The sequence below is a fragment of the Entelurus aequoreus genome, linkage group LG04 (assembly GCF_033978785.1).
Source record: "Entelurus aequoreus isolate RoL-2023_Sb linkage group LG04, RoL_Eaeq_v1.1, whole genome shotgun sequence".
Lineage (NCBI taxonomy): Eukaryota > Metazoa > Chordata > Actinopteri > Syngnathiformes > Syngnathidae > Entelurus > Entelurus aequoreus.
This window is the reverse complement of record NC_084734.1, coordinates 40,216,296-40,238,503: the sequence shown is the minus strand read 5'-3', so window position 1 is coordinate 40,238,503 and position 22,208 is coordinate 40,216,296. Positions and strand designations below refer to the sequence as shown.

The following is a 22,208-nucleotide window of genomic DNA, read 5'->3' as shown; positions in this document are numbered from 1 at the left end:
TTCATAACAATATGTAATATGTTCAATATTTACCGTATTTGGTTATTTTAAGCACTAATTTCCTTGGCGATTGATTTCTGTTTCCATAGCAGCGCACTTCCGACTTCTGGAAACAAACGCGAGTGTTTTCTCATCATGGCAGAATTGGTAATAGACAACAAAGACGACTATTTTTGGACAAATGAGGATTCACAACCTTATCTTTTTTAACCTGAATATACGGAGGATGAACTGCTGCTTTTAGAAGCAAGCACGAAGAGAAAGTGAAAATGTTGGAGCAGACAGAAGCCGAGAGAGTGAGGTCAGCGTGACTTTGATGCTGTAAATGTGGAACTTGGAGCCAAGCTATTTTGGGGGGGATGGAGACTATCCAGCTGCACATAGCCAAAAGACAGCACCATGGACAAGCTGCCACCTCATAAACCGTCACCCAGAAAATATACTTTATGCCAGCAAAGCTGCCCAACTGTAAGTTGTTTCATATTTGCTTCAAACAGTGGATGTTCCTGCACAAATATTTGCACTTAAAAATACATGTTTGCAGTAATTAATATGATTAGAACATTTTGTCACGAACATGCACGGCTGCGGTAGTTTTGACCCCAACATGCAGGAGACAGGACAAGACAAGTACTTCATTATATAGTAACACAGAGTGTGTGTAGAGAGTATGTAACCTAAAGTAATCCCCAAGCTCTATCTAGAAGGCGAGGCAGGCATTTATAACAGTCTGACTGGCAACTACAAACAGGTGTGCTCAAACCTATCAGGGACAGGTCGCTCAGGGAGACATTCAATAAATGGAACCAAAAAAAGAACGCTGACCGGGAAACGACTGCAGAAATTTAAGGAAACATGACAGCAAGTAAGACCTGATGTGACACATTGTGACCATTTTAGCATTATATTTGTGTTCAATTACAGTAAGTGTGTTTATCCTAAAAATTTCTGCCACTTCATTTACACAATATGGCACTTTTAGGTCTTTTTTGTTTTTGGACATATACCACAGTAATATCATACCATGGCCTTAATACCGTGATAATGTCGTACTGTCAGATTTTAATACCTTTACATCCCTATTAAATAGTAATAAAAATCAATCAGATCAATAAAATGTAAACTTAAAAAATAATTCTGTAAATAAAAATAGAGTATTGTACATTGTTTGCAAATTAATAAACAAAACATTGAGATGACTAAATAGTGTTAGTAAGTGGATAAAATGCAGATTTTCCCTGAAGTATCCTGGGTTCCTCGTTAATGTGTACTGATGTTAAAGACAAAGTACACTCCATTGCACATGTAATAATAAACTGTATTAATGACTGAATATAAAACAGTATTAATGATTGAATGCGAGAGTTTTGCAGCAGCACACGTGCGTACGAGCTCTACGGTTTGGATGTGCAAAGCGACTGCTTTAGTGATCGCTATGTGCATTGTTCTCCTTTTTCATCATACATGGTACCTTGTGTAAATGATTCCACCACAGTAAGATGATTCTTAGGGGGAGTTTGTTGTTGTTGTTATTTGTTTTGATGTTCTTATCTTAATGCAGTGTTACTTAACCAGGCATACTGTCAGGGCTGCCCATCTGCATGCATAAATCAGCACCAACAAATTATTTAAAAAGCACATGAGGAGGTTACCCTTTTCGAAAGTCTTTTAGCAAACAGTGAGCAGATTTTTACAAGAAATCACTTTTCTCTGAGACTTATGAACATGGGTTCTTGAAGAGAGACAAACATTTTAGGCGGCTATTGAAACTTAGACCAAACTACCTTTAACATGTATTTTATTTCAATCCAGTCCTGTAAGTGGCGCTAATGGCACTAAACCTAACCACCAGGCTGTGTCAATTCTCAAACTTTCATACTTTTACATCATATATAATTTTGAGTGCATAAGTGCATTCAAACATAAAAGTACAACAAAATGCAGTGCACTCTCTTTACGTGTATGTCACGCTGAAAACATTTAAAATGATGAGTGTACAATACTGAGCATCACCGTCAATCTTGGCTATGTAGTGAAAAAGAATGAACAGTGTTTTCCATGGGACTGCAATATATCTATGGCAGTGGCTTGGGGGGGTAAAGGAGGAGCCAGCAGCTGGACCCCCTGCTCCTCGAGAAGAACAATACATGCTTTAATGTTAGACTCTCCAATAAGACCAGATAAGTTGCTGGATAAGAGAATCAAGAGGGGTCTAAAGTAGGGCTGCAACAATTAGTAGACATCGTCGACCAATGTCGACAATAAAATTTAGTGTCGACTTCGTTTTTCCGGGCGGAAGTGGTTCACTCGCAAAAACAACGCCAGTAATAACATGTAAAGTTTGAGTCTATTTCCTCTTATTCTTGTTAAAAACAACCTTGCTCATTTTACAAAGCGGACCTTGTTTTTATGGCAGTACATCTCTGTTACGCGAGCACTTAAAGCAGATACATTTGGAGGGAAGATGCAGTCTCAACCTCGGTAAGAGTGTTAGCTTCTACCTTGCTACCTAGCTAACAAGAGTGAGACAAAGTTGTGTGAAAAATAACTTTAACTGTCATTTTAGCCAAAGTCAGCCAGCTAAATGTTGTCTACATCTATTCAAGTACGTTATAAAGCAGTGTCAATTTGCAATGTCGGAAAAAACATCTTTAACCGCTCGTGTGTGTGTGCACACACAAACACACAGAGAGAGACTGACAGGCACCAATGTGGAGGTATTATGAGATTAAACATTCCATTTATTAAATAGCCAACATTTTAAGAATTATTGAAATATATAATTTTACACACTGAGTCTATTTGCAGTGTCAAAAAAGGCACGTTAACGTGCGCGCAGGAACACGAACACACAAACACACGCGCACACACACACACACACACACACATACATACACACACACACACACACACACACACACACACACACACACACACACACACACACACACACACACAGAGAGAGAGAGAGACTGACAGGCACCAATGCAGAGGTATCACAAGATTAAACATATAATCTATTGTATAGGACACCATTTAATAATTAATCAAATATATAATTCTACATATTGAGTCTGTTAGAGTGTTAAAAGAGTTATCAATAGTCAATATACCAGTGTGCAGCTTTTTAAACATCACAAAATTATTTTATTCTTGAGGAAGTTAGATTTTGTGTTTTGTCGTTTGTTTTCATTGCTGCTATTTTAACCGTTTTAAAAAAAATACGTAAACAAGGTCTTTTTTAGCATGTTGCCTTTCATTTCTTTTAAATGGACAACATTTTTTTACTCATTTAAAATTTTTGTAACAGGTGAGTGAGCAACACAGTTACAGTATAAATAAATATTTATGAATGAATTACAGGTAGTCATATTTGTTTTTTCCTAAGCACATGCCTAAAACAACTTAAGCTGCATTCAGAAGTCGATGGAAATATTACAGCCATTAAATATGTGTACGCTTTATTATCTGATTAGTCGACTAATCGTTAAGATAATCGTTGACTAATCGACTATCAAAATAATCGTTACTTGCAGCCCTAGTTTAATTACATGCTAAAAAGGTGCTAAATTGACAACACTGAGCCCTCCTTCTACATATTCTTATTCTCTGGCAGACCGGGTGTGTTAAGAAGAATAAGTGCCATCTAATGTACAGTGTTTGAACGTCAACCTAGCTTCAAAGACATTGTAAATGTGTTTGTTTATGAGCCAGGGCTAACAAGTAACACCAAATGTATTTTTAGAGCTACAGATTTATTTGTGGTTGGCCGCAACAAATAAATGAATGTATGGAAAATGCTACAAGGGCTATGTATAAACATGAAAGGAATTGAATGAAACATTTTTCACTTATTCAACAATCGAGAAGTGGGGAAAAAACATCAGATGTTTTATCGGGCGATATTGATTTCTCGGCGGTTGCAATTCACCATTAAAAGAGGAGAGAAGAAGAAGGAGCAGGTAAACATTGCCATCGTCATAGATTTGGGATAGCACTACACTGTCGAAATAGTACCCACTCACTGTTGGGACACATTATTAGCTTTACATGCTAACCAACAAACAATGACTCTGAACATAATTTTTACATAATGGAAGATGACGGAAGAATAAGCTATTTCAATCAATACCAGTTTTCCTGGAGCTTGGTGCCAGGATGATACAAACCGACAACCACCTTTGGCTTGCAGAAGCTACAGCTCTTTGGTTCACATGGAGACACGGCGGTAAGCTAAAGCCAGCACTGTTATTTGTGTGAAGACGTGGACCTTGTGTTTACAATCCATGTGTTGTTTAAACATCAGGAACAAATGTATAACCTTGAGGCAGAAATATTGATTTTGGTGCGTCAAAACCCTGCAGCATTAACACGCATACAAAAGGGAAGGAATAGCTCTCCAAATCAATCAATAAACAAGAAATTCTTATTCATTACATTGTCCATTTAAAGGCCTACTGAAATTAATTTTGTTATTTAAACGGGGAGAGCAGGTCCATTCTATGTGCCATACTTGATCATTTTGCGATATCGCCATATTTTTGCTGAAAGGATTTAGTAGAGAACATCGACGATAAAGTTCGCAACTTTTGGTTCGCTGATAAAAAAGCCTTGCCTGTACCGGAAGTAGCGTGACGTCACAGGTTGTGGAGCGCCTCACATCTGCACATTGTTTACAATCATGGCCATCAGCAGCGAGAGCGATTCGGACCAAGAAAGCGACGATTACCCCATTAATTTGAGCGAGGATGAAAGATTTGTGGATGAGGAAAGTGAGAGTGAAGGATTAGAGGGCAGTAGAAGCGATTCAGATAGGGAAGATGCTGTGAGAGGCGGGTGGGACCTGATATTCAGCTGGGAATGACTAAAACAGTAAATAAACACAAGACATATATATACTTTATTAGCCACAACACAACCAGGCTTATATTTAATATGCCACAAATTAATCCGCATAACAAACACCTCCCCCCTCCCGTCCATATAACCCACCAATACAACTCAAACACCCGCACAACACACTCAATCCCACAGCCCAAAGTACCGTTCACCTTCGTAAAGTTCATACAGCACATATATTTCCCCAAAGTTACGTACGTGACATGCACATAGCGGCACGCACGGACGGGCAAGCGATCAAATGTTTGGAAGCCAAAGCTATACTCACGGTAGCGCGTCTGCTATCGAAGTCAAAGTCATCCTGGTTGTGTTGCTGTAGCCAGCCGCTAATACACCGATCCCACCTACAGCTTTCTTCTTTGCTGTCTTCATTGTTCATTAAATAAATTGCAAAAGATTCACTAACACAGATGTCCAGAATACTGTGGAATTTTGCGATGAAAACAGACGACTTAATAGCTGGCCACAATGGCGTCCCAATATGTCCGCACAATCCGTGACGTCACGCGCAAACGTCATCATACCGAGACGTTGTCAGCAGAATATTTTGCGGGAAATTTAAAATTGCACTTTACTAATCTAACCCGGCCGTATTGGCATGTGTTGCAATGTTAAGATTTCATCATTGATATATAAACTATCAGACTGCGTGGTCGGTAGTAGTGGGTTTCAGTAGGCCTTTAACCTGGTTTTGAAAAGTTAGTCAGCCAGCCACTTTTGCAGTAATTTGCATTTTCCCGACATGCATTCATTTATTCCCTTTTGACACAGTATGAGCACGTTCTCAGGACGTAAAAAAATTATTAAAGAGTATCTGAACTTTTTATTTTTATTTTGCCTATCATTCACAATCCTTATGTAAGACAAGAACACGTTTTTCTTTTTTTATGAATCCTAAGTCATAAATAAACGTAAGCAAAAACCCTATTCTATTCTAATTCTAAAAAAAAAAAGAGTCAAAGCCATCTAAATAAGAATTAGTTGATCGATATAATATACCGTATTTTCCGCACTATAAGGCGTACCTAAAAACCTCAAATTTTGTCAAAAGCTGACAGTGCGCCTTATAATCCGGTGCGCCTTATATATGGACAAATATTGAGCCACAACAAACTTAATTTTCATAAAGTTTAGGTCTCGCAACTACGGTAAACAGCCGCCATCTTTTTTCCCCCGTAGAAGAAGAAGTTCTTCTTCTACGGTAAGCAGCCACCCCCGTAGAAGAAGAAGCGCGCGGTGCATGCTGGGATATATGACGTTTCATTTCCATTTGTGTGTTCATGTAAAGACCCCAAAATGGCTCCTATTAAGTGTGTTGTCTGTCTAATTATAAATAATGCAGACGAGACGTGTTGGCTGAGTTCTCAACGTTTACTCACAGCGTGCTCATAACCACATTCTAACTGCCGGCATGGCAAGTCTTGGCGACATACAACAACGCTTCTCAGGGCTACCCCGCATGCTCGTCACTCCCGTTGCATGCTGGGTAGTGTAGTTGTTATATTCGCTAGCTCATAACATCACATTAAGAGACACGCTTACGCGCTTCATTCAATACTCGCCGTCATTCCGGGTGGGTTGACAAAAGAACTCCAGCCGCTAGATATTGGTGTCAACAGGGCATTCGAAGCTAGACTGCTAACTGCGTGGGAACAGTGGATGACAGAAGGCGAACACACGATCACCAAGACAGGGAGACAGCGCCGGACGACATACGCCACTATCTGCCAGTGGATCGTAAATGCCTGGGCTGATTCAGTCTCAAATGTGGTCCGAGCTTTCAGGAAGGCAGGAATTGTCACTGAACTGCTGGACAACAGCAGCAAAAATGACTTTGAGGAGACGGAGCCGGCCATTTTGGATGCCGTATTCACCCACTGTTTAATTCGGACACTGAAAAAGAAAAATTCGAGGGATTCGTGAATGAGGAATAACTTCATAAAGTGAGCTTTACATGTTTATTTTGTGTGTTGTGTTGTGTGACATTAACGTTTGAGCAACGTTGAGTTATTGATATATTGTTATTGCTCTGCACTATTTGGAGTGTTACTATATTGTGATAGCACTAACGTTTGATTTACGTAACACGAGTAAATCAGCTGTATATTCATTTTGGGAGTGAACAGAGTTGTCAGAACGCTGGTTTGACTAACCTATCCTATCTGTTTTGTTGACATAGGTGCGCCTTATAATCCGGTGCGCTTTATATATGAACAAAGTTTTGAAATATGCCATTCATTGAAGCCTTATAATCCGGTGCGCCTTATAGTGCGGAAAATACGGTACCCAGAAGTCATTTTTTAAATGCTATCCCTTTATAATATGCTGTAAAAATGTATATCCGCTAAAAATATGTCTTTCAATAGCCACAAACCTAAGGATAAAAACAGGATGATACATTTTTAAATCGGGATACAATTAGAAAATTTGTTAAAAGGCTTCATGAAATAATAAATAAACATCATACCAGGAATGCAAATGATGCGTGTGTTCAGAAATGGATGACTGATTTAAACATTATAGGAAAAAAAACATCCTCGAATGATATTTGCATCCTTTAGATCAGGGGTGTCTAAAAAAAATTGGTACCGAACGAGTTTCCACACGGACATATTAAGTAGCGTAGCGCACGTTGTGTAAACAATGCACACCGAGGCACAACACACGGCATGCTAGCAACGACCGGGCTACGACAACATATAAAAGCCAGAGCTGGAAGACCCTCCTGCCTCGTTAAGATCTCCCGTTTGGGAACACTTCGGATGCACGGTGCGGAGGACGGAGGTTTGCCGACATTGTTCAGCAGCGGTAAGGCATGCTTCTGCCAACACGTCAAACATGCTAACCCATTTGAAGCGGCACCACCCCCAAGTGAACATCGCTTCAACAAAGATAAAGACGAGCAAACAGCTCCCACCTCTTACTGACAAATTAGCCAGGCTGGGATTTAATCAAAGTTAATCTGAGGCTGAGTTGACTTGAAACTGTTTAATGTTGCACTTTTTATATGTAGAAGAAAAGTTTTGTCATTTTAGTTAATCTGAGCAACAACTTGAGGCAGTTTAATGTTGATTAACGTGGACCCCGACTTAAACAAGTTGAAAACCTATTCGGGTGTTACCATTTAGTGGTCAATTGTACGGAATATGTACTGTACTGTGCAATCTACTAATAAAAGTCTCAATTTTTTTATTTTTTTTATTTTTTCATTTATTTATTTATGTCAGGCAATGACAAAGACGTACAAGTTGACAAAACATAATAATATAAATTAATATAGTGCATTATTGTCCAGTTTTTCCTGAAAGGGAGTGGGAAGAAGATATCTTATTTAATCCCACCCCCAGTTCTCCATTCAGTGATTATTCACATGCGTTTCACTCTCACTTTGTTCAAGGATTATAATACAGATGTTGTATCATAGTGGCATTACCACAGGTAACAATAATTATTACACTGTAACAATCATTTGTATCAACAATGTAGGAATAATGAATATACCAACAATGGTAATAGACAACATAGCAATAATGGTAATAGACAACATAGCAATAATGGTAAGGAAACATTGAGCACATGTTAACACTTTGAGACAGAGTATAGCAGCAGGTCAAATTAAAGACCCTCATCTCTATATTTGAACCAGACCCCATGTTTGTATAATAGTTTAAATCGATTAAAAGTTTGGCATTGCTTGTGTTGTAAGTCCAGTTTGTTCCATAGTTTTACTCCGCATACAGACACACAAAAACGTTTACGAGTGGTTTGAGCTCTCGGCAATAAGAAATATCCAAAGCCTCTCAAGTTATGAGCTTGCACTCGTCTTATAAAAAAACGTTGTAGATTAGGTGGCAATAATTTGTTAAAAGCTTTATATAAGATTATTAATGTATTATATTTAACAAGGTCATCAAATTTGAGCAACTTTGATTGCATAAACAGATTATGAGTATGTTCTAAATAACCAACGTTGTGAATGATCCGCACTGCTCTTTTCTGTAATATGATCAGAGGATGAATTGTGTTGTGGTAAGTATTCCCCCATACTTCAACACAGTATGTAAGGTATGGCAGTACCAAGGTGCAGTATAGAGTACGGAGTGCATTTTCATTGAGGTATAGTTTTGCTTTGTTTATAATTGAGAGGCTTTTGGAGATTTTTGTTTTAATGTGTCTGACATGAGGTTTCCATGATAGTTTACTATCAATTATTACTCCCAAAAATGTATTCTCATTTACGATTTCAATTTGGGTACCATCGATACTTATTTTCTGTTCAGACGTTATGTTGCGATTTCCAAACACTACTATCTTAGTTTTATTTATATTCAAAGATAATTTATTTGTGTCCATCCATTTTTTTACTATGTTTAGTTCTGTGTTTACTGTGTTTATGAGCTCATTATAGTCATCACTACTGTAGAATAAATTTGTGTCGTCTGCAAAAAGTATAAATTTCAGTATTTTGGATGTATTAAACATATCATTAATATATACATTAAACAGTTTTGGCCCCAACACGGACCCTTGGGGGACACCACAAGCAATGCCAAGAGTATCAGATAAAAATTTACCCATTTTAACAAACTGTACCCTCCCTGTTAAATAACTTTTTAACCAGTCACCAGCCAGCCCCCTAATTCCATATCTTCCCATTTTATCTAGTAGAATTGAATGATTAATGGTATAAAATGCTTTCTTTAGGTCAATAAAAATACCAACTGCATATCTTTTATGCTCCAGTGCATTAGTAATTTCCTCAATAGCTTCAGTTATTGCCATTGAAGTTGTTCTTTTGGACCTAAAGCCATACTGACCGTCATTGATTATATGATGCTTCTCAAGAAAAGATTCAAGTCGAGAGTTAAATAGTTTCTCTAAGATTTTTGAGAACTGAGGCAAAAGAGAGATTGGTCTGTAATTGGTGAAAGCGTGTTTGCTGTCACTTTTGAAGAGCGGAGTTACTTTAGCGATTTTCATTTGACTTGGAAAGCAGCCAGTCTGGAATGATAAATTACATATATAAGTTAATGGTTTTACAATATTCAGGATAACCATTTGAACCAATATCATGTTGATATCATGGCAGTCAGTGGAGCACTTACTTTTACACTTCCGCACAATGTTTGTCACTTCCTGCTCATTTGTAGCTGAGAGGAAGAATGACGAAGAATTCTGTTCAATAGTTGATTTTGTAACTCCATTGTCTGGGATATCAACAGCCAATTTAGGACCAACATTTACAAAAAAACTATTGAACTTGTGTTACTACATTACTCATATTATAATCTTCACCGTTTTCATCAATAAAGTAATCAGGATATGTCAACTTGGAATATCCTTGTTTTATTAGACTATTCAAAACATCCCAAGTTCCTTTTATATTATTTTTGTTTTCACATAGTTTTTTTTTGATAATATAACCGTTTGCTTGTTCTTATAATATCAGTTAATTTATTTTTGTACTTCTTGTATCGTTGTTCGACTTCTTTTGTTTTTATTTTGATGAAAAGTTTGTAGAGATTGTTTTTCTTTTTACAGGCATTAATTATCCCTTTTGTGATCCAAGGGCTATTTTTATTTTTTCCTTTTATAAAATATTCTTTTACGGGGCAATGTTTATTATGCAGAAAGTAACGATGTCTAAAAAATTACAATAAGCACTGTCCACATTAGGTTCTCTGTATACTGAAGTCCAATCCTGAACTGCTAAACTATTGTTTAGGGCACAGATTGTTTCCTCAGTTGTTATTCGTTTAGAGATTTTTGCCATAGTGTCTTTGGTTTTCTTGAGATGACAGTCATATAAAGTAAAAACAGGTAAATGGTCAGTGATGTCACATATAAATAGGCCACTGGTGACTTGATTTCCCATAATGTTTGTAAAAATGTTGTCAATGATTGTGGCAATATGTGTTGTTATTCTGCTTGGTTTGGTTATGGTTGGATATAGAGACAGGCTGTACATAGTGTCAATGAAGTCATCAACATGTTTTTGCTTGGTTGAGTTTAACAAATCAATGTTAAAATCACCACAGATAAATATGGTTTTTTGGTTCACAGAGGAAAATAGTTTACCCATCCACTCATTGAAAGTTTCTATGCTTGAACCAGGTGCCCGGTATACACAGCTCATGAAGATATTTGTCTTTTTGTCATTTAGGATTTCCACTGTTAAACATTCAAATAATCCGTCGACTGCTATGGTCATGTTTGTTAAAACTTTAAATGTAACAGATTTATGAATGTACAATGCGACCCCTCCTCCTATTTTATTTATTCTGTTTATGTATGTTAATTCATAGTCATTCAGACTAAAATCAATACCTTTATCACTGTTGAACCAGGTTTCAGTGATTGCAACAATGGTAAATGAATGACTAAATTCTTTCAAGTAATCCTTGATAGCCTCAAAGTTAGTGTACATGCTTCGACTATTGAAATGTATTATAGATAGACTATCTTCTGATTTTACACTGTTTTTATATTGTTCGCGGGTAAAATAATTACAGTTTTTAACAATCGCAGAGAAAAAATTATTATCAGGGTCTATGTCCATATCAATCAATCAATCAATCAAAAAAGCACTTTATATGTAGAAAAGTTTTGTTAAGAAACCATTCTGAGCCTTATCTTATTTAGTTTTTATTTTATACATGTTGACCACATTAAACCTGGCAATGGACCCTGTGTGTATATGTATGTTATGCCATTGTTTACAAATTTGGTAAATAAATAACCAAAACATTTATATTTTGTTGTTTTCTTACTGTACCGAAAATGAACCGAACCGTGACCTCTAAACCGAGGTACGCACGGAACCAAAATGTGTGTGTACCGTTACACCCCTAATATATATATATATATATATATATACATATATATATACGTATATATTAGAGTTGTCATGGTGTGAAAATGTCTTATCACTGATATTATTATCGCAGTATTTTTAAATGTTCTCAAAATTTTCAAAAACTACTTACGCTGAAATCTACAGTATTTTCCGCACTATAAGGCGCACCTAAAACCCTCCAATTTTGTTTTATAATCCGGTGCGCCTTATATATGGACCAATATTGAGCCACAAAAAACCTAAACTTCATTTTCAAAAAGTTTAGGTCTTGCAACTACGGTAAACAGCCGCCAACTTATTTTTCCCCGTAGAAGAAGAAGCGCTTCTTCTTCTACGGTAAGCAGCAGCCAACTTAATTCCCCCCCCCCCCCCCCCCCCCGTAGAAGAACTTCAGCCGCCGACATCATTTTCCCCCATAGAAGAAGAAGTTATTCTTCTATGGCAAGCAGCCGCCCCCGTAGAAGAAGAAGTGCGCGGTGCATGCTGGGATATATGACGTTTCATTTCCATTTGTGTGTTTATGTAAAGACCCCAAAATGGCTCCTATTAAGAGACACGCTTACGACGCAGAGTTTAAACTCAAAGCGATCAGTCACGCAGTAGAACACGGATGACAGAAAGCGAACACACGTTCACCAAGACAGGGAGACAGCGCCGGACGACACACGCCACTATCTGCCAGTAGATCGTAAATGCCTGGGCTGATATATCAGTCTCAACTGTGGTCCGAGCTTTCAGGAAGACAGGAATTGTCACTGAACTGCTACACAACAGCAGCGACACTGACTCGATTAATGACGACTTTGATGAGACAGAGCCGGGCATTTCGGATGCCGTATTCGCCCAATTGTTCCCAACGTGTCCTGGGTCTTCCCCGTGGCCTCCTACCGGTCGGACGTGCCCTAAACACCTCCCTAGGGAGGCGTTCGGGTGGCATCCTGAACAGATGCCCGAACCACCTCATCTGGCTCCTCTCGATGTGGAGGAGCAGCGGCTTTACTTTGAGCTCCCCCCGGATGGCAGAGCTTCTCACCCTATCTTTAAGGGAGAGCCCCGCCACCCGGCGGAGGAAACTCATTTCGGTCACTTGTACCCGTGATCTTGTTCTTTCGGTCATAACCCAAAGCTCATGACCATAGGTGAGGATGGGAACGTAGATCGACCGGTAAATTGAGAGCTTTGCCTTCCGGCTCAGCTCCTTCTTCACCACAACGAATCGATACAGCGTCCGCATTACTGAAGACGCCGCACCGATCCGCCTGTCGATCTCACGATCCACTCTTCCCTCACTCGTGAACAAGACTGCAAGGTACTTGAACTCCTCCACTTGGGGCAGGGTCTCCTCCGCAACCCTTTTCCGGGCAAGAACCATGGACTCGGGACTTGGAGGTGCTTATTCTCATCCCAGTCGCTTCACACTCAGCTGCGAACCGATCCAGTGAGAGCTGAAGATCCTGGCCAGATGAAGCCATCAGGACCACATCATCTGCAAAAAGCAGAGACCTAATCCTGCAGCCACCAAACCAGATCCCCTCAACGCCTTGACTGCGCCTAGAAATTCCATCCATAAAAGTTATGAACAGAATCGGTGACAAAGGGCAGCCTTGGCGGGGTCCAACCCTCACTGGAAACGTGTCCGACTTACTGCTGGCAATGCGGACCAAGCTCTGGCACTGATCATACAGGGAGCGGACCGCCACAATCAGACAGTCCGATACCCCATACTCTCTGAGCACTCCCCACAGGACTTCCCGAGGGACACGGTCGAATGCCTTCTCCAAGTCCACAAAACACATCTAGACTGGTTGGGCAAACTCCCATGCACCCTCAAGGACCCTGCCGAGAGTATAGAGCTGGTCCACAGTTCCACGACCAGGACGAAAACCACACTGTTCCTCCTGAATCCGAGATTCGACTATCCGGCATAGCCTCCTCTCCAGTACATCTGAATAGACCTTACCGGGAAGGCTGAGGAGTGTAATCCCACGATAGTTAGAACACACCCTCCGGTTCCCCTTCTTAAAGAGAGGAACCACCACCCCGGTATGCCAATCCAGAGGTACCGCCCCCAATGTCCATGCGATGCTGCAGAGTCTTGTCAACCAAGACAGCCCCACAGCATCCAGAGCCTTAAGGAACTCCGGGCGGATCTCATCCACCCCCGGGGCCTTGCCACTGAGGAGCTTTTTAACTACCTCAGCAACCTCAGCCCCAGAAATAGGAGAGCCCACCACATATTCCCCAAGCACTGCTTCCTCATAGGAAGACGTGTTGGTGGGATTGAGGAGGTCTTGGAAGTATTCCCTCCACCGATTCACAACATCCGCAATCGAGGTCAGCAGAACACCATCCTCACCATACACGGTGTTGATAGTGCACTGCTTCCCCTTCCTGAGGCGGCGGATGGTGGTCCAGAATCGCTTCGAAGCCGTCCGGAAGTCGTTTTCCATGGCTTCCCCGAACGCCTCCTATATCCGAGTTTTTGCCTCTGTGACCGCTGAAGCCGCACACCGCTTGGCCTGTCGGTACCTGTCTGCTGCCTCAGGAGTCCTATGAGCCAAAAGAACCCGATAGGACTCCTTCAGCTTGACGGCATCCCTCACCGCCGGTGTCCACCAACGGGTTCTAGGATTACGCCACGACAGGCACCAACTACCTTGCGGCCACAGCTCCAATCAGCCGCCTCGACAATAGAGGTGCGGAACATGGTCCATTTGGACTCAATGTCCAGCACCTCCCTCGTGACATGTTCAAAGTTCTTCCGGAGGTGGGAATTGAAACTCTCTCTGACAGGAGACTCTGCCAGACGTTCCCAGCAAACCCTCACAATGCGTTTGGGCCTGCAAGGTCTGTCCGGCATCCTCCCCCACCATCGCAGCCAACTCACCAACAGGTGGTGATCGGTAGAAAGCTCCGCCCCTCTCTTCACCCGAGTGTCCAAAACATGAGGCCGCAAATCCGATGACACAACTACAAAGTCGATCATGGAACTGCGGCCTAGGGTGTCCTGGTGCCAAGTGCACATATGGACACCCTTATGTTTGAACATGGTGTTCGTTATGGACAATTTGTGACGGGCACAAAAGTCCAATAACAAAACACTGCTCGGGTTCAGATCCGGGCGGCCATTCTTCCCAATCACGCCTCTCCAGGTTTCACTGTTGTTGCCAACATGAGTGTTGAAGTCCCCCAGTAGAACGAGGGAATCACCCGGGGGAGCACTCTCAAGTACTCCCTCGAGTGAATCCAAAAAGGGTGGGTACTCTGAGCAGCGGTTTGGCACATAAGCGCAAACCACAGTCAGGACCCGTTCCCCCACCCGAAGGCGGAGGGAAGCTACCCTCTCGTCCACCGGGTTGAACTCCAACGTGCAGGCTCTGAGCCGGGCGGGCAACAAAAATTGCCACACCAGCCCGTCGCCTCTCACTGCCGGCAACGCCAGAGTGGAAGAGAGTCCAGCCCCTCTCGAGAGAACTGGTTTCAGAGCCCTTGCTGTGCATCGAAATGAGTCCGACTATATCCAGCCGGAACTTCTCCACCTCGCGCACTAGCTCAGGCTCCTTCCCCCCCAGCGAGGTGACGTTCCACGTCCCAAGAGCTAGCTTCTGTAGCCTTCGGCTCCCGCCCAGCTCACATCGCACCCGACCTCTATGACCCCTGCTATGGGTGGTGAGCCCATTGGAGGAGGGACCCACGTTGCCTCTTCGGGCTGTGCCCGGCCGGGCCCCATGGGGACAGGCCCGGCCACCAGGCGCTCGCCATCGTGCCCCACCTCCGGGCCTGGCTCCAGAGGGTAATAACCAACTCCAGAGGGTGACCCGCGTGTAATAACCAAGTTTTATTTAAAAAAAACACAACTTAGAAGAAATTTAATGTGAATATGAAAGCAACACCTGCATTATAAAAAGTAATATGGTAGAAACAAAATGATAACACAAATAAATAAAAAATAAATGTGAAAATTGTGCAAGATGGCACCTTATGGACATAAGACGTAACTGCTCTTTTTGTTCATTATGATAAAAATGATGTTCATATACCGGTACCGGTCAGTGACACATTTGCTACTGGGCCGCACAGAAATATTAAATAATTTATAAACGACTGCCTTAACTTTTGCCTTTCCCACTAAACACACCAATAAGCTTGTTTATAGATAAACAATAAAACTCCTCATAGGAAGTTGTCATTCGTTATATTTGTTATAACTTTGTGACATGATGCAATGCACATTAGTGAACATATAAAATATAAATGTGCTAGATTGTAGCCAAAGGCTGATTTCCATCTGCAGTCCCCAGCAGGTTGATGGTATGTACTACCAACAACCTGTTCGGGATCTCATTGCAAATAAACAAGCCCAGAGCTCCCACTAATTCAGCGTTATAGTGAGTTCTATTTTTTATACATTTATTTTTGCTGTATTTATCTGCTACATGTGGAAAGCCGGTCCGTGAAAATAATGCCTACATAAAACTGGTCCGTGATGCAAAAAAGGTTGGGAACCCCTGATCTAAAATACATAGTGTTTACTTTTATAAAATATCAATATTAAACCCAAAGCAGTTTGGCTAATGTCTAAAGTCTAATAAATAAGCTTATTTCTCCAACAACACCATGTGGTTCAAAGCAACAGTTTGGCCAACAAAAATAAACAGGAGTGATACCTCTTACATCTAACCCACAATTTTTGTACCTCACTGACAACAGCCTGTGTTCAATTTGATGAGATGACATTTGAGCTAGTGTTGTTATTGGGAAACTGACAAAGTTAGCCATTATATAAAGGACAAGTGATCATCCCAGTAAACAATCTAAAGATTTTATAAACAAGTTGTGGCAACATTCCCGACACATCGCCTACTGCATGGTAACTCTCAGTCCCAGCAGCTGACGGAAGGATGCGATGTTGCACTTTCAAAATGAAACTGCATCATCAAATATTTTTCTCCTCCTAGGTATTCGGACAAATGAATCTGTCTCCAATATTGTCCACACCTGTCGTCATCTAAACAGTGGGCTCTTAAACGCACGCCGAGACTCCACGGAAGTAGAAGCGATTAAAATATAGTGCATCGAAGCAATCGGCTCGGTCAACCATCCCCCTCCTCCTCTCTGTCCCCAATGTGACGTGGCGAGGAACCCTCAGGTTGCTGGCACGGCCACTCTCCCAACCGAGCTAAGCCATCTCCATTTAAATATATGTATTTTGTTAAACATTATAATCATTTTAAACAAAATACAGGCAAAAATGACAAAATCATTGAAAATTTCCAGTAAACAGTAACGGCTTAACAGGCCCTGTATTTACTTGGTATTGGATCGATACCTAAATGTGCAGTATGGCCCAGCCTTAGTCCTTTGCTAGTATAGCAGTTTAGCTTCATTCGATTGAAAACGCACACTGCCATCTGCAAAGGTGTTAGGTACCTACGTGGTCTAGGTTTCCAGGTGCTGAGTCATGTGGTGGCCGGCCGTGTCCAGGGCGCACAGCTGAGATAAAGCCAGAAGGCGAGACTGGGATAGCTCCGAGTAGACTGGATGGAGCAACGGAGGCAAGCTTACGGCTCCACAGTCGCTCCGTCACATGGTATCATCACAGGGGCAGGCGGGGAGACTGCACCTGCAGAAAGGCAACAGTGTCATCAAACATGCGTCATTCCGTGTGATAAACTAGCAAAAACAAAGTTTTTACAAACATAAACAGCGATTTTCATGAGCCACTGCATATGACCTTGCATACTTTGATAGCTCACACTCAACTCTCTCGTACGCCACATTTTCTGAACACGCCGGCATTCAAATCAATGCTCTTTATTAAGTTAATTACACAGACGAGGCCTGTAATTACCGTTGCATGCGGCCCATAATGATTGCTTTCCATCACACAGCACTTAATGGAATCTGTCTGAGCTATTGTTTGTGTACACACTGAACTTGATCTTTTCACTAGAACAACCTGTCTAAATTAAATGCAACGGCCTGCATTGTTGTTTTGTTTAAATTAGGTGATTAACCTTTAAATGAAATCAAATTATTTCATCGTTCTGTTGATTACCATATATTAAATACTCAAATTAAGATAAAGAAGACCGTGTTTCCTATATATTAATTTGTGGCGGCACACCACAGATACATTTAGATGGCCACAAACAGATATGGTGCTAAATGTTAAGGATTCTCCATGTTCATGCAGAAACTTTTTATTGTCACTTCCGCTTCTACTTCGTTGCTTTCACAAGTCATTGCCTATTAGGGCTGCAACCAACAACTATTTTGATAGTCGACTCATCATCCCCTTTAGTCAACTAATCGGATTATAAAATGTACACATTCTGGGGCTCAAATTCAGCCATTGACTTTTAATTTCAGCTTTAGATATTTTAGACACAGAGATTACTAATTCATTCAAAAAAAATAATTTATACTGTAACAATGCTGCTCCTTAAGCTCTTACAAAATAAAATAACATTACAGAACATTAAAAGCATAGACAGACAAAGTGCTAAGAAACTAAGTATATTTTTTTTTAAATGAAAAACAAAAGGACAGTTAAAATAGCAATAATCGATAAAACACCAAAACTAACTTGCTCTAAAAGAAACCAGCATTTTGTGATTAAGTATTTAAAAAGCTGCACACCGGCATATTATTGATTATTGACTACCGTATTTTTCGGATTATAAATCGCAGTTTTTTTCATAGTTTGGCCGTGGGTGATTTATGTGTGAAATTATTAACACATTACCGTAAAATATCAAATAATATTATTTATCTCATTCGCGTAAGAGACGAAGCAAAAGGCAGCAATCGTCACACACACGTCAGCAATCGTCACTCACACGTCAACCAATAAGAATTCGGCGGGGGAGGGTCATGGCAGAAGTGCATTGTGGGTCATGGGATGCTAACTGCTATATGCTACTGCCGTTGCTATTAAAATGCTATTAATATTGGCTGTAACTTATAAAAACTGAGAAGGACTGAACAAAAATGGCACCGAAAAGGATATCATATACTGCAGATTACAAGATGGACGTAGTGAAATATGCAGCAGAGAACGGCAATCGAGCAGCAGAAAGAAAGGACATACCAGAGGCGACACCGGGGAGGAAGATTTCATTGGATTTAGCGATCGGGAGTGACAGATTGTTTGGTAAACGTATAGCATGTTCTATATGTTATAGTTATTTGAATGACTCTTGCCATGATGTGTTGTGTTAACATACCAGGCACGTTCTCAGTTGGTTATTTGTGCGTCATATGGCGTACACTTATTCAGCCTGTTGTTCACTATTCTTTATTTATTTTAAATTGCCTTTCAATATGTCTATTCTTGGTGTTGGATTTTATCAAATAAATTTCCGCCAAAAATGCGACTTATACTCCAGTGTGACGTATATATGTTTTTTTCCTTCTTTATTGTGCATTTTCGGCCGGTGCGACGTATACTCCGGAGCGACTTATAGTCCGAAAAATACAGTAAGTCCTGGCATTTTTAGCATGATAATAGCCTCAATGTATAGAATTGTATCATTGGTTAATTCTTAACATTTTAGCTATTTAATAGCTTGTATGTTTAATCGTATGACACCAGCGCATTAGTGCCTAAAGTTTTGTGTGTGTGCATGTGACGTTTGTAATTGTGCCTTTCTTCATTGCCCTGCAAATTTCCGCCAGTTTAAAAAGTACTTAAATTGAATTAGACAACGTTTAGCTGGCGGACTTTGGTTAAAATGACAACGCCCGCTACATAAAATGACGTGGCAGGCCAGATCTGGCCACAGGGTGTTGAGTTTGACACCGGTGATCTAGGTGTACAATATTCCCCCGTTTTAAATGCTCCTGTATCACCGATGTAGTGTCATAAAAACAAGATCTGCTTTGCATATATATATATATATATATATATTAGGGGTGTAATGGTACACACAAATTTAATTAAAAGAACACCTCCAGGCAACGACAACCCTAAACTAACACCCTCCCTTCCACATAATACCTCTTCGGATTGTAAATAATCAAATGTAGACACGTATTCTTATACTTTCTGATCTCTCTCTCTCTATGTCCAATACTTGCTGTACATATCCTACCAAGTCAGTCCTACACTGTTCCGATGTCCATTTCTCTGATGATGCAATTGTTGATGCTGATTGTTGATGACTGAAGTGTTGATACCAACCGAACCTAACCCCCCCAACCCCTCCCCCTCCATATACCACACCCCGGATTGTAAATAATTCAATGTATATACTCTGATGATTATCTTGTGTGATGACTGTATTATGATGTTAGTATATATTTGATAGTATATATCTGTATCATGAATCAATTTAAGTGGACCCCGACTTAAACAAGTTGAAAAACTTATTGGGGTGTTACCATTTAGTGGTCAATTGTACGGAATATGTACTGTACTGTGCAATCTACTACCGTAATTTCCGGACTATAAGCCGCACCTGACTATAAGCCGCACCAGCTAAATTTAGGGGAAAATACAGATTGCTCCATATATAAGCCGCACCCGACTATAAGCCGCAGGGTTTTGATGTGTAATTACCGTAGTATATAGGGGTTCCTGCTACCACGGAGGGGATTGTCGGGACAGAGATGACTGTTTGGGAACGCAAAGCGTCCCATTTATTAATAACTATAAGTCTTTCAATCATTCAATCAAACTTTCACATCTTTGACATGGCGAACAGCATTCGTGCAGAGTACAAATAATACAACGGTGCAAAGTAATACAAAGTGCTCGCATGTACGTTATCAAAATAACCAGCCTACCGGTATATGAAAAGTCAGTCTTTAATCATTGTGTCATCGTCTTCCTCCTGCGTACTAAAACCACCGAAATCCTCTTCGTCGGTGTCGGAGAAGAACAGGCCGTAAATAAGCCGCACCCTTGTATAAGCCGCAGGGACCAGAACGAGGGGAAAAAGTAGCGGCTTATAGTCCGGAAATTACGGTAATAAAAGTTTCAATCAGTCAATCAATCAATCAACAATATAGCTGTAAACCTGGCTTCACCTAAGGAAGGCACACGTGACATACACAAAGCCTAACCAGGCAGATTTGAATTGTTGTTTTGGGCAGTAGACGGGATCTTTGATCCAAGACACAACTTACATTTAACTAAAATGTTATTTTCTTTGTGCTCGACAAAAAAAAAGAAGTGAGAATATCTCATACTTGCCAACCCTCCCGAATTTTAGTGCCTCTCCCCGGGCAGCATCATGCTGTGGGCATGTTTTTCAGCGGCAGGAATTGAAAGACTAGTCAGAATAGAAGTAATGTGTTATGAGTTGTCACACCAGTTTATATTCTGTGTTTGCGTTAAGTATTATTCTCCTTAGTTTAGTTACTATGTGTCAAAGTCAAGGCCCGAATGAATTATCTATGGCCCCCGGGATGATATTTGATTAGTATTAGAACCGGCCCGCAGGCCACAGCCGCCTGCTGCTGTTTTGCACGCACCAATACTCCATCAGTGTTGGTGCAAGAAATTTTCAAATTGGGGTCCCAGGGACCCCATCAAGTCATAAAATACGGCCCCTGAGCTAAAATGAGTTTGACACCCCTGGTTTAGTTAGTGGCCTGTTATGTTTTTAATGCTCGTTGGCTACCTTGGTTACATTTTCTGGTTGCTAAGTGGCTGATTAGCTGCACCTGCGTTCTGTTTATTGATTAGCGTCCTCACCTGTTGTCTGCCCCTAATCACCCTTCTTTATATTCTGGTGTTTCCCTGTTTTTGTTGCTGGTTCATTGTTCGCCGTTGGTGACAGTTTATGTTGGCTCTTCTCCAGCACCCCTATTCTGTGCTATGCTAGTGAGCCTTTAAATAGCCTTAAAACATTAATTCTTACTCATTCCTCCGCATAATTGGAATTGCAAACACCACAACATGCCAGCATACGGCCGAAAGATGAATGCAGCAATGTATAGAGACATCCTGGATGAGAACCTGCTCCAGAGTGCTCTTGAACTCAAACTGGGGTGACGGTTCATCTTTCAGCAGGATAACAACACAAAGCATACAGCCAAGGTCTCAGGGCATTCAATCGATTGCAAGTGGACTGTTTGGTTTGTCTTAGAAGACATTTCGCCTGTCGTCCGAGTAGGCTTCATCAGTTCGTGCTCATACGCTTAGATTGGTCAGATCTAGTCTAGCGGCTGGTGCCAAAACCCTAAATATTCATATTTTATTTTAAAACCAGGAGCGTGTGCCACTACAAAAAACTCTACACAAATCAGAAGCCATCAACCGGGCATTGTATTACCGATTAAAACCACAAGAAACCATTCCTGGTATTTATGGCCTTCCAAAAATACATAGAGATGGGACTCCCCTCAGACCCATTGTCAGCACTCTGTGACATACAATATTACTAAGTATGCTGCAAACATCTTAGCACCTTTGGTTGGCAAAACTCCACATCAGTCGTTTTCC

At 40.8% G+C, this 22,208-nt stretch overlaps 1 protein-coding gene across 3 annotated transcripts in view; it reads right to left on the bottom strand.

The window, feature by feature from the left end:
- Positions 1 to 22,208, bottom strand: part of ncoa1 (nuclear receptor coactivator 1) — a 114,630-nt gene that overhangs the window by 42,039 nt on the left and 50,383 nt on the right. For all 3 annotated transcript variants that reach the window (XM_062044873.1, XM_062044875.1, XM_062044874.1), the window contains exon 2: positions 17,190 to 17,378. The gene's annotated coding sequence lies outside the window, so the exon portion shown is untranslated. The remainder of the gene's footprint in view (positions 1 to 17,189; positions 17,379 to 22,208) is intronic.